This window comes from Marmota flaviventris, chromosome 11 (assembly GCF_047511675.1).
Source record: "Marmota flaviventris isolate mMarFla1 chromosome 11, mMarFla1.hap1, whole genome shotgun sequence".
NCBI classification, from domain to species: domain Eukaryota; kingdom Metazoa; phylum Chordata; class Mammalia; order Rodentia; family Sciuridae; genus Marmota; species Marmota flaviventris.
In genome coordinates, this window is record NC_092508.1 from 19192061 (window position 1) to 19205341 (window position 13281).

At 44.7% G+C, this 13281-nt stretch overlaps 1 long non-coding RNA gene across 1 annotated transcript; it reads left to right on the forward strand.

Annotated features, from left to right (window-relative positions):
• The first annotated feature begins 491 nt into the window (after positions 1-491).
• LOC139707702 (uncharacterized) lies at positions 492-10479 on the forward strand. The gene is made up of 2 exons (XR_011709162.1): positions 492-555; positions 9976-10479. It is a non-coding gene; the product is annotated as an uncharacterized lncRNA (long non-coding RNA).
• The last annotated feature ends 2802 nt before the right edge of the window (positions 10480-13281 follow it).

Sequence of the window (13281 nt, forward strand, 5' to 3'; positions counted from 1 at the left end):
AGCCACTTGACCCTGTTGCTGTCCCATGCCAATGGCTTTTAGGCTCTCAGAGAGGGAATTTCAAAATACCCTTGATCCCATGTCAGCAGAACACACATTCCTTACTTCTGTGAAGTTTCTCCTCTTCGATGGCTGCCCAGCGGTGGGAGACTGGGCTGAGCCAGTAGAGGGTTGTGTACTATGACTTGGTGATTTTAATTTTCTCATTTAAAACATTGAGCTTAGAAGTGTTTTCATCCTTTTCTGAGGTTTGGGGTTTTTCCTGTCTCTCTGCCTCCCTCACCCCTATTTCCTGCACTGTTATTAGGGAAAGAAAATTGGAGACCATATCCATTTTGAGAACGTCTTCCAGAATAACTGTGCTGTGACACTTAGGCAGAGCACAGGAAAAACAGGAAGCCAAGCTGCAAGGGCTCGTTGGAAACTGGCAAACTTTGCAGCAAAGTCTTCAGCCAGAAAATCCACAGATGGCAGCCATTTCCCACAACGCCACTTCCCTCTGCGACGGGTTCCGAAAGGAGGCAGGGGTTGGCATGATCTGTCTCCTGTGGCCAGGTTGGTGAACCTTCCCCATCAGACCCCAAGACCAAGGTCAGTGCCTTTGCTGTTTGCTCCACGTGGCAAAAGCTGGAAGCCAGCAGCCTCTGACCACCCTCCTGCTGCTGTGGTCCACAGAGCCAGGGCTCCATTTGAAGTCTGCCAACGACATTTGTTTTAGAGACTTTTTGGCAGTTTAGATTTGGGTCAGAAGTGGCTTCAAGAAGCTGAATTGATTTAAGTATTTTCATTGTGCTTTTAGCGCCCTCCTTACCTCAATCTTTTAATTTCTCTTAATTTTCAATAAAACTTGCTGGAAGGATTGGACTGTTGGAGTGCCCAGGCTGTCACAGTGCCCTGGTGAGTGGACAAGATGCTACTGAAGGGTACTGACACTGACTTGAGGCCTCGGGGGCTGCTGTGACAAAGGATGCCTCGGGTGGGCTTTCCTCTAAGGCAGGGGCTCATCTGCATGGCCTCCTATAAGCTATTCTGGTGCTCAGAGGCAATGAGACTTATTTCAGTATTGAAAGGGCTGTCCCCAGGGACAAAGAATCAGGACCATTCAGTATATCTCTACAGGGCTATTATGGAGTACATCAATGTATTTTTTTCTGCATAAGAAAATACCCCAGAACTTAGTAACTTTAAACTACAATCATTTATTTATCTCGTAATTCTGGGAGCCAGCAATTTGTTCTGGGCTCAGCTGGGCAGCTCTGCAGATCTGGGATGGGGCTCGTTCTTGCACCTGTAGTCAGCTGCAGGTGGGCTGTAGCTCTTCTGGTCTCCTCTGGGACAACTCAGCAATTCTTTATGTGTTTGTTCATCCTCCAGCAGGCTGTCCTGACCTTCTTGTGCCAGTGACAGGGTTCAAAGAGAAAGAAACTTGCAAGATCCCTTGAGGCCTAGGCTCAGTAATGGCATAACTTCACATTTGGTCTTAGTAAGTCATAAGATAGGTCCTGCAGATCATGTGCAAAGGACTTAGATACAATGGAGGGTGGAGAAGGGTGGCCATTCTTACAGTCTGACACACAGAGGGTAGATTTCCATCTGACATTCGAAGTGCTTCCTAATGAGTTGAGTTGGTTGGCCATGAGACAGACTGACTAGCCTGCCATCGGCCTTCTGAAGAAAGGACTACCTGGCCTCCAGAATTCCGTCTAATTCCAAGTGTTTATTTACTAGGAACTTATTCTCAACAATCCAGAGTTGAAGATTCTCATAATTAGAGAATTGGGAGAACTGGAGTCATTTCCCCAGTCCTAGATTGCCCCAGCCTTGGCTGTGTTCCCTCATTCTGCTTCCCTGAAAAGCTAACCAGGTTCTGCCCCTTCCCTTTCACCTCTCACACCACCAGCACTACCACCCCTGCCCGATCCTGGCCTTGCCCACTCCTACCCGGATCATATCTACCTGCTCATGCTGTTTAGTTGGGGGTGGAGAACAGAAGAGAAAGGATAAAGCATGTCCTAAAGTCAAAGTTAGCTGGGTGGATTTGTCTTATGGTCTCTAAAGAATCATGCACATGGGAGAAGAAACAAGAAATAGCACGTGCATATTTTTCAAAGAAATGCATACGCTCAGAGAGTGGAAAATAAAAGAAGCCAACAACCAAAACCAAAGTTGGCTCGAAGGGAGGGAGATGTAAACTTGAGCTCCAGCGCTGGGGCCAGAGCAGGAAGTGGGCCTGGCCTGCACGAGGTCCGTATGCTGTATGGAAAACCACCCTTTGCCTGGCTCCCTGTCTTCCTCATTCCCCTCAGCTTCCAGCCCCTCCTGACCCTGGGAACAATGCAGCTCTGTGCTGAGACTGTGCCTTTTGTGATGGCCTGGGAGAGGAAGAAAGGGGAAGCTGGTTGGGGCGTCTGCGTGTGTGAATCACTCGGGTCACATGGCCAGGCTGGCTGCAGCAGCTCCTGGGCCTGCACAAGGGCACACAGGGAGCATGGCCTGAGCCCACGCCTGGAGGCTGGTCAGTCAGCTGCAGGGTGCCCTGCTCTGAACCACACAGCTACAGAAAGGATGGAGAGTGGGGATGGGATGGGGGAGAGTCTGACTCATTAAAGGCCTGTGAGGACACTCTCCTGGCTTTGGGACAGGCTCTGAGTCCCAAATGTTGTCTCCCTCCTACTCTCAGGTCAGTTGTGGAGTCGGTACTGATGCTTTTGAAAGTCGCAGAATTTCTGGTTCATCCCTGAGATCTGCAGGACCCTGGTTTATTCCTTGATTCAGGCAAGGCCCATCTCCCTCATGGTGGGGGCTTTCTCCAAGGATTGGAACATGTCCCAGAGTTTGGAGAAATCACCTTGTTCTGGAGCAGAGAGGTGTAGCAAGTCAGGCAGGATCCAGGGTGAATCTGTTTTGTGGAATCTTCTAAATCCTGTTTTCTGAGTAAGCAGTGAGTTGCTAAGGCAGGCTCCTCAGAGGGCAGACTTCAGGAAGAATAATCAGGCCATGCACTGAGTGGGGCCTGTGCTGTTTGAAGACAGGACATATGGTGAGGGTGGGGGCAGTCCCTGTTTCAACCTGGAGAGGAGGGCTTGTACTGTGTGGCAGTAGGGAATGGATCCTGGGACCCTGGTCGGTCCACTTAGCCTTCGCCAGGCTCGGTTCCTTCCCCCATGTTCCCTGCAGAGGGCAGTGTGGTACCACGGCTGGACTTTGCTGTCTCATCAGCTTTTCTTTCCACTCCACTGCCCTCCTAATCTTTTAAAACCAAAGCTGCTTAGACACAGCCCAAGCCATGCTCGGATGCCGTGGATTAGCCCAGTGCCCTGGGCCCCCTTTGCTGGGAGAAGCCCCCCAGGCTTGGATCTGCTCAGAGAGCTTGTCTGACTCTCTCTGCTGGTTCCCTGGTCCCTAGGCCTCCTCAAAACCTTGGGGACATGGGCTAAAGGTGGTTGCACACAGGCAGAGCTTATCAAGGCCCATCCTCATCTGCTTCTTGAAACCATCCCGAGAGTGGCTGATGTGCTCCCTTTTATAAGAGAAAAGAAGGTGATGTGCCAGTCCACAGTGGCTCTGTGGGTTCAGGGCAGAGTCAGGGACTTTGTCTTCTGAACCTGACTCTGGCACTCATTCTGCCCCTTTGTGGTGCTTCTGAAACCAACCACTTCCACCTCCACCTCCACAATTCTCCCTCTACTTTGTGGTTCTGTTTTCTCCCAAATGAGAGGTGGGAGTTGCCTGCGCTGCCCTGGATTTCTGTGCTGCTCACAGGCCACCTATAGCATCTTGGGGAAGGACTTCCCCCTCTCTGAGATTTGCTTCCCCCATTGGGAAAATGAGGGTATCAGATTAGATGGTCAGAAGGTGACTTGGCATCTTGACCGTTCATGTTTTTATGCCTGGGCGGTGTCTAGCTGATTGAATTGAAGAATAAACCCTCGAAGGGTGCTGGGGGGTGGCATTGCAGATGTTTAACCATGGCAGTTTTTAAGCAGATAAATAAAACTATAGAGGAGGAAAAGATATCTGAAGCAGAAAAAAATCTCTAAAACTCACATTTAAGCTTCAGACTCCAAAAGAGCTCCCTTTTCACCATCCAGACGAGGTGGAATGGTTTCTTAGAAATCTAAGCCACTCTATGCGTATGTTGTATGAAATCCTACACAAATGCCACTAAGCTCTCACTCAAGGCTCCAGGCGATGGACCTTGCTGTTTCCAGCTGCCCCTCAGAATAGCAGGGCTGTAGTGATGACTTGGTGGGGAGCTGTGGTTTGCAGCCCAAGACTTCGCCCTCTAGCTGGGCTGAGCCTTGACTCAGTGCGTGGCTGTAATGTAAAACTTCAATAATTTACCTTGACATTAAGACTATCTAGCTCATCTTTGCTACTCTCTCCCTCTGACCTGTTCTTTTTCTTATTTCTGATTTTCTAACCCCATTGTACAACTCTGTAGCAGCACATTACAGGCTGTACTTGCTGGAGTGTGGCTTTTTAACAGCTAAGTTTGACTCTCAATCTGCAGGTTCTTGCCAGATGTGTGAACTTGGGTACTTCTGTGTTCAAAACTTCAGTTCTTTAATTTATTCCTCTGTAAAATGGAGAAAATTAAATCCGACTTAATTAGATGTTATGGGAACCCAGTGAGAACTAAAAGTTCTTAGAACAGGAAAGGGTCTCAGAATCTGCTGGAAGGAGGTAGTTGGATTAGTGAGGAAGAGAGAAGTCACTGAATGCGGCTACAGTGAGATTTCTGAGCTTTATTTGTCACAGGACAGTTGAGTTCCTGGAGTAATGTGTGCAAATCTGTGACTTAGCTTGTGTGACTTTTGACATTTGTGAGCATTGCCTGTTGGAGCATGTGAGTTAGGGTGCACGGTGATTAGGGCTCCCCAGAGTTGGGGATTGGGTGTGAGTGCAGCAGCACCCTAGGCAGCCAGCTGGCTGGCTGGTCTAGGGAGGTGGGATGGTTTGGGAGAGGCTGGCAAACGAAGTTGGGTGGCATTTGTCTCTGTGGGAGTGGAGGTGGCACTTTATGACATTTTAAAACAAATTCAGGTGGGTCGGGGGTGTTCAGGATGGAGACTTTGAATCCCCATCAGCAGAAGCTTCCACTTTACCTAAAAGATGCTCTGGCTAAAGGCAGAGCATGGGGAAGTGCACAGGAAGAGAATTCTACCAGCTTTGTTTTTGAGGGCTACCCACCCCCCAGGCCATCTCAAAATGGCTTGTTTGTTTATTTTTCATTGCTTTGATGTTTCAGGCAGCAGCTCTCAAACCAGCATACCAGACTTCAGTCAGCATCACAGACAGCACCAGATGATCTGTGTTTCAATGTCTGTCCCCCAGCCCTGCTGCCCAGGCAGATGGGCCACTGGAAGCACTGGATATGGCAGCATGAGGTCATAGGAGAGAGCACTGCGGGGGCGGCAGGGGTGTGGCAGGCCCCTGGCAAAACCCAGGCACCAGTCTCTTGCCCTCAGCAACATCTGGTGGCCATGACCTTCTCCTCGCCTCCTGGTGGAAAGCTGCTGTGCAAAGGAGAAAAAATGATGGGTGTCTTGCATTTGCATCCTGTGTCCCTGCATGATCCTTAGGGTTTCCAAGCAACTTGCCACAACCCTTACAAGCCGGGATGGGTTTCCAGGGAGAAGCTGATTAGGTGTTATTCATTTAGATTTAAGGGTTTGGTTTCTCAGCATTTCTCGGAAGTCTTGTAAGTGTTGGAATCTGTTCCCCCATGATGGGAAGAACGTGGAACCTTCTTTTTGTGAGGATGTTGTCTCCTCATTACGTTGCCTTCGGAGTTTGGTGCAACAGGAAGAAGGTTGGCCATTTCTGGGGTCTTGTTTGAGCCTTTGCTCAAACTGTGCCAGAAGTGAGTAGCATCTCTGCAAATCCCACCAGGTAGTGGCTGCATGAAGGCCATGAGATTGGAGCTGGAGGATGCAGATTCAAGTGTCATGCTTTGCCTCATTGGTCTGAGCTTTAGCTATTCATCTGTAGGGCTGGAAAAAATAAAAAAAAATCTACTTCAAAAGTTTGTTGGGAGAATTATAAGAGATTCCACATGCAAAACATAAAAGAAAGGAAATCAGAAGCCCAGGAGGAGTACTTCAAACACGTCATCATTTATTTTACCTGGGCCTGAGTGTTTTGGGCTGGGGCTCCAGTGTGATATTAACTGCGTCACTGATCTACAGAATGACTGGGGGGGGGGGGTCTCATTAGGTAGTGAGGGCCCAGCACAGTTCCATTCTTCTGACCATCTACAATGCTTTTCTTGGATGACTTTCTGTAGGAACGCCAAGATAGCTGTGTTCAAACATGCTTCTGTAAGTTGCATCACCTGAACTGCAAATGTCCAGCTTTAAAATGATTAACCAGTGGCACAGGTCCTTACAACCCTTTGAATGGCACCGAAATAGTCCTCTGTCCAAAGGTGCAGGAAATTGTCTGGTTTAAATTCAGCTTCTAATACCTCCTTCACTTCCCCTGGTGGAAGGTTTGGCTTTTCCATGCTCCTTCTGAGTCTGCTTATTTACTCCACGGACTCCACTCTGTTTCCCTCCCACTGTCCCTTTTCTGTTAACTGACTGCTATTAAGGTTGATCTTATCACATAGAAGCAATCAAAAGAGAAGGAATTCTCATGAAACTTTCATCAAAGCAAATGCTACCAGTTATCAAGTAAACATAGATCTAGTTAAGAAGCAAAGAAAGACAAGACCCATATTAGTGAGTGTGTGGGGAACAGGTATTCACAGGTTCGTGAAATCTAGATGGACCTAGATTTGGTCCATATAGGAGAAGGCAATTTGACATAGCAGAATTCACTCGTTATCCGGGGACCTGGTCCTTGGATCCCCTATGGATAGCAAAATTCATGGATGCTGAAGTCCCTTATATACCTTATATAAAATGGCATAGTATTTACATATAACTTATATCCTCCCACATACCTTAAATCATCTTAGACTTATAATATCTAATCATCTTATGCTTACATAAGTGCTTTATAGTGTTATATTGTGTTGTTTAGGGATTAGTGACAAGGAAAAAAAAGATGTGCCTGTTTATTACAGATACAACCATTGTAAATCTAACAAAATTTTTGATCTGTGATTGGTTGAGTCCATAGACAGGGACCCCATGGATATGGCAGGTTGACTCTACATAGAAAATTAATGATTATTGTATGCTAGTTTCACATCTATAAATACATCCTAAAGAAATAACCACATTAACATAGTTATGCATGCAAGATAGAGAGCTTATTTTATAGTGTCATTTAACAATAATACTAAAAATTGGAAACATGGCAAATATTTAATAATAGTGCTTTGTTGAATAGATGATGGGGTGTCCACATGACAATACACTATATGACCACTTAAAATAATAACCTAGATTAGGTGTTATTGATACAATTCAGAGGAAAAAATTGCAAAATATGTATGATTACATTTTTTTAAAACAAAGCATTAATAAGTGCATAAAAAACTTATGTATACCTTATGGGAGGGGGAACTTTTAAAGAGCTTTCCTTGTAAGTGGGTTTTGATCTTTCCCGACAATAAACAAATATTGCTTTTTTTTCACAAAGAAATTGCACACAGTATTTTAAAAAATATTTATTTATTTTTTTAGTTTTAGGTGGACACAATATCTTTATTTATTTTTATGTGGTGCTAAGGATTGAACCCAGTACCTCATATGTACGAGGCAAATGCTCTACTACTGAGCTACAACCCCAGGTCCACACATACAGTATTTTAAATAGAATCAAGACCACTAACTTAAGAGTTAAAAATACCCATATGACATTTCCATCGAAATCTCAATGCTTCTGTTTTCCTCTCTTTTTAAACTAGACTTGCTTCCCAGGATTCCAGAAATGTAAAAATCAAAGAAATAATTATTTCTCAAATAATGATATTGATTATCCCTGTGTTGAAATACTATTATTTTCAACAATATTATTTCCTACTGTTTTTTGCTGACTGCATTTCTATTTCACTTGGGCTGAATCAAAGCCCAAGAGGGATTCTCAGTCCTCTCTTCATTTCTGCTTGACCGTCCTTTCCAGCTGCAGCTTTGGAGAGGAAACAAATGTTGAAACCCCATCAGGGAGGCAGCTGTGTGCATCCCATCCCGTCTGGCTGGAAGGAATCTCTCCTGGAAACTAACCCAAGGGCAGAAGCTCATTTCCTGCCTTCTGGCTCCCTCCCAGCCCTGCCACCCCATTGCCACTTCCCCTGGCTCCCTCTGAGCCCTGTTCCTGGAGGGCTTTTGAAATTGGGTTTGGGGCACCTGTAGCTTGGCTCTCTCTCCCAAAGGGGGTTTAATTTGTCCATGAGAAATGAGTCAGCACCCAGATCCCGGAGCTATGAGAAACTTTCATTCTGAGATCTGGAATCTTCTGGAAAGCCCAGAAAGACTTGTTTTGGTGGGTAAAGGCGCAAGGCCAAGGATGGGGCACTTTGGTTTTGGGTTTGGTTAGGCCTGTTTGCCAGAGCAAGCAGAGCTATCTTGTTAAAAACAGGAAGATGAATTGGTGTGGAATTTCCATGCTGGAATGAGAGTGCAGTCTGCTCTCCGGCTCTCTTGCCCCACAAGAACCCACTACCAGGGCACTCTTTAAAATTCTAGGTTCTATTTGAGCCTAGGCTCCGGGGGAGAAGAGCAGGATGGAGCATCAAGCTGAGAGATTAGCATGAAGGAATTTGAAGGATTAGGGCAAGTGAACAGCATAAGGTAAAGCTGGAGGCAGGGTAGGGTGAACCCGGCTGAGTCAGTCCTCCAAACCACCAAAGAAGGCTGCACAGGACTCAGGAGAAAGGCTCAGTGGTGTTAGTGAGGGAGGTTCCTAACTCTCAGTATACATCCACTGAAGAGAACAGAATCAAACACCAGGAAAAAACCCTGTTTCTAAAACTCAATGGAATTTTCTCTCACCTATACATATATGTATACACACACACACATACACGCATGCATATATAAAATACATGTATATGTGTGTATACATATTTAACATTTTAATTTAATTTTATTATTATTATTTTTTAAGAAGGAAAAATTATCTCCTGGCAGGGCTGGCTTGATTATAGCTCTGCAGAGAGGTATATGGTTAATAAAAAGACACAAGGCAGGGAGTAATGGTTGCCATGTTGGTTCTCTGTCATTTCAACCTCTTTGATGCTAGGAGAATTCATCACTTTGTGAGTGGGTGGGCAGCAGGGCTCTGCTCCCCACAGAGAAAGCTCTGAGGTCAGTCCCTGTTGTGGAATCTTGGTGGTTAGGTCATAGCCACATGACTTCATATGTGTCTATCAGATATTCCCATTGGAGGGCTTTGAGTCTCAAAAAGTTTGATGGGAAGATCAGGGATGGTGTAGGAATCACCTTGTGTTAGTGACACCCAGAATTCAGGGTCAAATGTGAGGACAAATGATGGCATTGGTCAACTGGCAGTGGGAATGGTATTTGAGCAGATGGTTTCTTGGACATGAATTTGGCTTTTCTCCCTTAAGTGTGAGATTCTCTCTCCTTCCTGTTGATACTGTGACCTACCTGATGTTCCATTTTATTCCTTTTTTTAAAGCAAGAAATGAGCAGAATGACCATTAGTTCATTTCTATTATTTGCAAATATAACCCTACAACCATAACTGCTGTACCCTGAAGGTTTTTTTTTTTGTACCTGGGATTGAACCCAGGGGCACTTAACCACTAAATCACATCCCCGGTCCTTTTAATGTATTTTTTATTTAGAGACAGGGTCTTGCTAAGTTGCTTAGAGCCTTGCTAAGTTGTTGAGGCTGGCTTTGAACTTGCAATATTCCTATCTCAGCCTCCTGAGCTTTTGGGACTACAGGTGAGTACCACCATGCCTGGCTATTCCTGAAGATCTTCATCTTTTTGGTACACAAACTTGAATTCTTAAGTGAGAATATATCTTTACTCCTTTCTTTCCTTCTTTCCAGGGAGAACTTGTCATTGGAGGCTCTGATTTCATCTTATTTCCCAGTCATAGGTGAACATGTTGGGAACGACAAGTTTTACTCCATGGTTTTTCTAGTGGTGGATGGTGTCTTTATGTAATGGAAATGGGCTCACCTGACCATGTCACCATTACTGAACTCTCATCAAACAAGAATTTATAGAAGTCGACTACATGTTATTCAGACTCCACCCGACGTGCAGCAAAAAGGCGATTCAACCAAAGAAATACCTCAGCTTCTGCATGTCACGTGAGCACACCTTTTTAGACCTCCGTTTTGTCTGCTCCCTCATCGGATCTGGGAGAAGGGAAGCTTGGAGTGGTAGTTGCTATTCCTCTGAACCTCAATTGTCTTTCTTTGCAGCAGGACTAAATGTGAGAAGCAGGTTTTATATTTAAGTTCTGTCCTTTGTCCTGCAAAACTCACACACATAATATCTGCCAAGTTAGAGTTCTGAAGAAAATTATACTTTGAAGAAATTAAACAGAGGCACTCACCTGTGTGGGCACTGCAGGGGAGAAGACAATCCCAAGCTGATGCCACAGAGCATGGCTGTGGCTCCTATTTTCTTCACCTTTCCCCCTCCTTCTTCAATCCAGTCTGTTAACAAACCTGCTCCCCACTCAGCTGTGTCTTTGCTAGTTCTTCACCACTGTAGTCCAATACCTGGAACAAAACAATTCTTGGCCCATTTTATATTGAATAAAGTGCTTAATTTGCTTTCCTCCTACCTCTTATGAAGTTGCTGATGAACTTGTCCTTGGGAAAGAGGGACAGAGAGAGCTACATGGAGAAGAATAAATGCATGCCTTTGGATCAGGTAGGCCTCAACTAACAGCCTAGATGTGCTTATCACTTACAGTGTGACCCTGGGAAAATTACTTAGCTTTTGTGGTTACAGGTGACAGAATCCTGACTCCAAGTGACATAAGCACCAAAAGGAATTTGTTGGATCAACTGTGAGGTAGAGTACCCATTGGCCATGTCTGATTTGGGGGATCAGTGCTCTCATTAACTGGTTTCTTTCAATTATCTTTTTTCTTTTGTTAATGGTTTAGTCTAAAAGGTCATTTTCAGTGGTCTGGTAGCTTATCAGTTATGTGACTGCCATATCTGAGTCTTCTCTCAAGTGTCCTCCTGCACTCTGTCATCTTAGTTCCATCTTGAGGCTCTCAGGTATCTTGGTGGATCTGGGTCTCTGTGAACCTATTCCTGGAACCATGGAGCAAAGAGATGGCATTCCCTGACATCCATCTAAACTCTTCCTATCATCTTCTTTATTCCCTTTTTCTTGCACTAAAGGCATACTATTCTACCTGGGTCAATTCCAAGTAAGCTGAATAATCAAGCTAAGCTTGATTTCTGATGTGATGACTAGAAACAGAGATGGAGTGGAGTGTTAGGGAAGAGGGAGGTGGCTGGCTGGGAAGAAGCAGCCCATGCTGCAGGACCAGCTTGCTGGCTGTGATCATATCTAAGGTTGGGATCTGGAGACAACTCTGTCTTCCATCCAGATTCCCACAGCAGGAACAAAGTGACCTGAGCCTTTTCTCTCCAAGCCCCCGACACAAGTGGTTTCCATCAAGTTTTGTAATGTGAGAGCCTCTCTGGAGGCCAAGGCCTTCATGCTTAGCTGAAAGTTGTTGAGATGTTTCCAATTTTTTTGGCAAATGGATTGGCCTCCAGATTGACAGCCTTGGAAATTGTACTCCTCTGTTTGTTCCACAAACAGGTATCACCTGTGAACTGTAAGAGGAGGCAGAACATGGTGTTCAAGGCCAACTCCTGATTTTCCATGGTCTCGGTTGGGTGTGGGAGGGTGAGGGAACATTTGGAGAGTCCAAAGAAGTAATGTCTATGACCAAAAATTAACAATGATTATGCTAAACCAACCATCTGCATTAACTTCTGATTTAGTAACAGATTTCTAAAGTTAATTGCTGAAAAGTAATATTCAATTGGTTTCAGTTCTAACTCATTCATAATCCTGAGGCTGTCTTCTAAGAAGGGAGCTGATGAAAAGCAGCTATTTTGTGTCCTATTTAGACTGTAAGGAATAGGGTCAGGAGAGTCCATGCTCATGAGCTCAACCAGTCCTTACCTTTACTTAATAGTCATACATCCAAGAAACTGGTGAAATTGGTGATAGGAGTCTAGTGAACTATCTTATAATCTTATAGCAAGAAGGAAGATAAGAATAATAAAGTAGCTATGGTTTATTAAGTACCTAGAATGTACTGGATGTTCTCTTTATATAATTTCTAATTCCCAAAATAGTCTTGCGGGTGAGTGTTACTACCTTATTTTATAGAAGATAGACACTGGATTTTGTAGAGTTTAGACACTGGATCTTGGAAAAACCATCACTTGCCCATGTTTATATAAGGCCTATATGATGTGTCTGGGATCCAAGTTAAGTGTGAGCTCTACATGGTGCTCTGGGCAAACGTCACGCTCCCATCCACCCTGAGATCCAGGACAGGTCAGGGCCAAGAAAGAGATGTCCACTGCTCACTCAGCTCTTAGGTTGGAACCCACTGTTATGGTCTACTTTATTTCTGGGAGAAGAAATGAATTAATTTGGCTCCCAAACCTAGGGAAGGTGAGAGTGGTTGAGAAGCAGGATGAGGTAGAATGGTCCAGCGCAGAGAATAGGAGGTAGGAAATTAGGCATGATGGTTTAGGGAATTGTTTATAGACTTTCCTCAAGGTAAAAGCATATTCACTGTATCATTTCCATGTTCTCAGAGATATTCACTTTATCATTTCCACATTCTCAGAGATGATGAAGTCCTGGTCTAAGGAAATTTTACTTTGAAAACCAAATCCATGGGTATTAAAAGTCACTAATTTCTCTGGTAAAGACTGGTCAATAGAGACCAATCATATTCATCTACTGTCTCTGGTTATAAGAGAAAACCACATCTAAACCACTCATTTGTCCTTCTGCCCAATACCGATACTCTTGATGGCCCTACAGAATTTTGGGAAAATATCAATATGGCTGTGAAAAGTCAAGAAGCTCTGGGAGAAGTAGATATATGAAATCTTTGGCCAGAAAGATGTCTTCAGAAATGGCATTGGAAATAGTTCCAAGTCTGGAGTCTGAGGCCAGCTTCACCACAGGGACAGTGATTGCTGCTTTATCACTTCCCCTGGGTCACCATATCTTCCCTGACTTAGATCTTGGTTTCTGCTCTATTATCTAGTGCCACCTCCCAGGACAATCTGAGATGGCTATCATCCCCATAAGTAGTGAATATGAGAGTAGATTCAGTGCCAGTAAAA